General features: G+C 40.3%; 1 long non-coding RNA gene across 1 annotated transcript; it reads left to right on the top strand.

The window, feature by feature from the left end:
• The first annotated feature begins 1,859 nt into the window (after positions 1–1,859).
• LOC142721917 (uncharacterized) lies at positions 1,860–3,918 on the top strand. Its single transcript, XR_012874253.1, has 2 exons — positions 1,860–1,979; positions 3,552–3,918. It is a non-coding gene; the product is annotated as an uncharacterized LOC142721917 (long non-coding RNA).
• Positions 3,919–4,253: the final 335 nt, after the last annotated feature.

Below are 4,253 nucleotides of genomic sequence, written 5' to 3'. Positions count from 1 at the left end.
AGCATGTACTGTGAAGGTTGCTGAAAGAGTTAGTTCAGCACCCTGGACAGTACCATGCTCGGCGCACGGAAATTACAGGTTCGGTCCGAACTAGTTCGGTCCGAATCGAACTTTTTTGTGAAATTCGGTGAACTAGCCGAACCGAACTTTTTCTAGGATGTTACAAGGCTTTGAACTTTAACAGCGATTTCTCACATTCTCAAGAAAATTTCAAAAAGCTATTTTTACAGGGGCCAGTTCACTTGTGAAGTGGCTTTGAGGGCCTTATATATTGGAAACCCAAAAAAAGTCACCCCATTTTGAAAACTTCACCCCTCAAAGTATTCAAAACAGCATTTAGAAAATTTCTTAACCCTTTAAACTTTTCACAGGAATTAAAGCAATGTAGGGGTGAAATTTACAAATTTCATATTTTTTGGCTGAAATTAATTTGTAATCCAATTTTCTTTATAACACAGAAGGTTTTACCAGAGAAATGCAACTCAATATTTATTGCCCAGATTCTGCAGTTTTAGGAAATATCCCACATGTGGCCGTAGCGTGCTTCTGGACTGAAGCACCGGCCTCTGAAGCAAAGGAGCACCTAGTGGATTTTGGGGCCTTATTTTTATTCGAATATATTTTAGGCACCATGTCAGTAAAACAATACCCCACATGTGGCAATAAACGGCTGTTTGGACACATAGCAGGGCTTAGAAAGGATGGAGCACCATTTGGCTTTTGGAGTTCACATTTAGCAGGAATGGTTTGCGGAGGCCATGTCACATTTAGTAAGCCCATGAGGGGACAAAACAGTGGAAACCCCCCACAAGTGACCCCATTTTGGAAACTATACCCATTGAGGAAATTATCTACGGGTATGCTGAGCATTTTGACCCCCCCCCCCAGGTTTTTTGCAGAAATTATTGGAAGTAGGCCCTGAAAATAAAAATCTAGATTTTTTCAAAGAAAATGTAGGTTTAGCTAATTTTTTCTAATTTCCACAAGGACTGAAGGAGAAAAAGCAACACATAATTTGTAAAGCAATTTCTCTCGAGTAAAACAGTACCCCACATGTGGTAAAAAAAACGGCTGTTTGGACATACGGCAGGGCTTAGTAGGGATGCAGCACCATTTGGCTTTTGGAGTTCACATTTAGCAGGAATGGTTTGCGGAGGTCATGTCACATTTACAAAGCCCCTGAGGGGATAAAACAGTGGAAACCCCCCACAAGTGACCTCATTTTGGAAACTACACCCATTGAGGAAATTTTCTTGGGGTATACTGAGCGTTTTGACCACACAGGTTTTTTGCAGAAATTATTGGAAGTAGGCCCTGAAAATAAAAATCTACATTTTTTCAAAGAAAATGTAGGTTTAGCTAATTTTTTCTCATTTCCACAAGTACTGAAGGAGAAAAAGCACCACAAAATTTGTAAAGCAATTTCTCTCCAGTAAAACAGTACCCCACATGTGGTAATAGCCGGCTGTTTGGACACACGGCAGGGCTTAGAATGGAAAGAGCGCTATTTGGCTTTTGGAGATCACATTTAGCAGGAATGATTTGAGGAGGCAATGTCGCATTTGCAAAGCCCCTGAGGGGACAAAACAATGAAAATGTCCAAAAAGTGACTCCATTTAGGAAACTACACCCCTTGAAGAATCCATCTAGGAGTATTGTGAGCATTTTGACCCCATAGATGTTTCATAGAATTTATTAGAATTGGGCAGTGAAAATAAAAACAATCCTTTTTCTTAAATAAGACGTAGCTTTACCGCAAAATTTTTTGTTTTCTCAACAAATAAAGGAAAAAAAGAACACCACATTTGTAAAGCAATTTTTCCCGAGTACGGCAATACCCCATATGTGGTCATAAACTGCTGTTTAAATACAGGAAGAAAAAACGGGATACTACCTTGGCAACCCCTTGGGAGTTTGCGTTGGGATTGGCAGCAGCTTTTCTACTACGAATTACATGCCGGTAATTTACAACCTTGGAGGTGAGCATATATGTGCGTTATCTCCGCTCATTATTTATTGATACCGCAAGTTTGGTGCCGTGTGCTTTTTGTTTCACTTTTAGTATAAACTGCTGTTTGGGCACACGGCAAGGCTCAGAAAGGAAAGAGCGCCATTTGGAGTGCAGATTTTGCTGGATTGGTTTCTGGGCGCCTGTGGGACTAAAACTGTGGAACCCCCCCAGAAGTGAACACATTTTGGAAACTACACCCCTCGATGCATTTACCTAGGGGTGTAGTAATCATGTTAACCCTGTAGGTGTTTTGTAGAAATTAGTGTGCAATCAATGTTGCAGAGTGAAAATTGGATTTTTTTTCCATAGATATGCCATTATGTGGTGTTCAGCTTGTGCCACCATAACAAGACAGCTCTCTAATTATTATGCTGGGTTTCCTGGTTTTAGAAACACCCTTCATGTGGCCCTAATCTTTTGCCTGGACATTCAACCAGGCTCAGGAGTGAAAGCGTATCATGCGAAATCGAGGCCTAATTTGGCGATTTATAAAGTATTGGTTCACAATTGCAGAGTCTCAGATGTGAAATAATAAAAAGAAACCCCTGAGAAGTGACCCCATTTGGAAATCGCACCCCTCAAGGCAATTATTAAGGGGTGTAGTGAGCATTTTCATCCCACAGGTCTTTTCCATAAATGATTGCGCTGCGGATGGTGCACAGTAAAAATTAATATTTTTCCCTAGATATGCCATTTCAGTGGCAAATATGTCATGCCCAGCTTATGCCATTGGAGACACACACCCCAAAAATTGTTAAAAGGGTTCTCCCGGGTATGAGAATGCCATAAATTTGGAAGGAAACTGTTGTTTGGGCATACTGTAAGGTTCAGATGGGTGGGAGCGCCATTTGGCTTTTGGAGCGTAGAATTTGTTTGGTAATAGTTTTGTTTGGAGTCTTACTGGTGTTTCCGTTTATAATGTGGGGCATATGTGAGCTGGGCAGAGTACATCAGGGGCATAGTCAGGGGGTACAATAATCGGGTAAAAAAAACAATAAAATAATCCATAGATGTGTGTTACGCTGTGAAGCAATCCTTTCTACACAGGCCGGTGTCGCACTGATATATGGCGTCCTTTCTTATGCCCCTTTTGGTCCACACTCCGCACATTTGCAGTTTGGGGAATTTTGCTGTGAAGTGTTGTCCTGGTATAAAACGGGCACCCTCGCTTCCAGCAGATATGTTTTGTCGTGGAAATACATTGCTCAAAATATATTAGACTGAAATTTATACGAGTCCCAACAGACTCTCAAGGCCAGACTCCATTAGTCAGAATCCTAATTAGGATATTTCACCGATATATATCGAGAGAGGAGAAGAAAACACACAGACACGCTGAAATGTTCAAAATGCTCCTCTGAAGGATTTATTAGCAAACTCAAACTGTTAAACTGAAATTCAGAAGGGGTGTCGGCTTGAGGTAAACCAATCAGAGACAATGTAACAATATTTGTTATTCAGTAAAAAGCATACAATAAAATACATCATTATAATTCTTCACACATTATGTTTACAAGTGTCTTATCTCTCTTTTGGACAGAATGTCCTCGTGGAGATGGGGGAGACCTTCCCTCACGCATACTTGCCATCCTCCCATCTCACTCCCTGTCCATCTTCGCATGGGAACCAAGGTCAAAGATAAAACATACGAAATCAACATTACTTGTATTAAAGGAACAATGACTTTTCTATTCACTACAAAAGAACCAAGATGGGAACTCCAGACAAGATGGGAACTCCAGACAAGATGGGAACTCCAGACAAGACGCGGCTGCATGAAACTAAATCATTTAAACATTATCATCACTTTCACATATTACATATCTTAGTAATTCGGCCTCCTGCTTGATAATTCACAATGTAATTTCATACAGAGAATATAAGCAAATAAATCATAATTCACAGTTTGGGCCCTCCCCTTCCTGGTTCCCTAATTTTAGATCCTGATAAATCGCCTCTTGAAACAGAAGAAATGTTCCCCTCGGGCACAACTGCATATTTTTTATTTCCTGACTTATTGGAGCCATAACTAATTTTATTTTTTCATAGACGTAGCGGTATAAGGGCTGGTTTGTTGCAGGACGAGCTGTAGTGATTATTGGTACCATTTTCGGGTACATGCGACTTTTTGATCGCCTTTTATCCTATTTTTTGGGAGGCTAGGTAAACAAAAAAACGCAATTCTGGCACAGCTTTTTTAGTTTTTTTTATACAGTGTTCACCATGCGTTATAAATTACCTG

This window comes from Rhinoderma darwinii, unplaced genomic scaffold, assembly GCF_050947455.1.
Source record: "Rhinoderma darwinii isolate aRhiDar2 unplaced genomic scaffold, aRhiDar2.hap1 Scaffold_527, whole genome shotgun sequence".
NCBI classification, from domain to species: Eukaryota; Metazoa; Chordata; class Amphibia; order Anura; family Rhinodermatidae; genus Rhinoderma; species Rhinoderma darwinii.
Note: the sequence above shows the minus strand (reverse complement) of the source record. Positions and strands in the feature narration are given on the sequence as shown.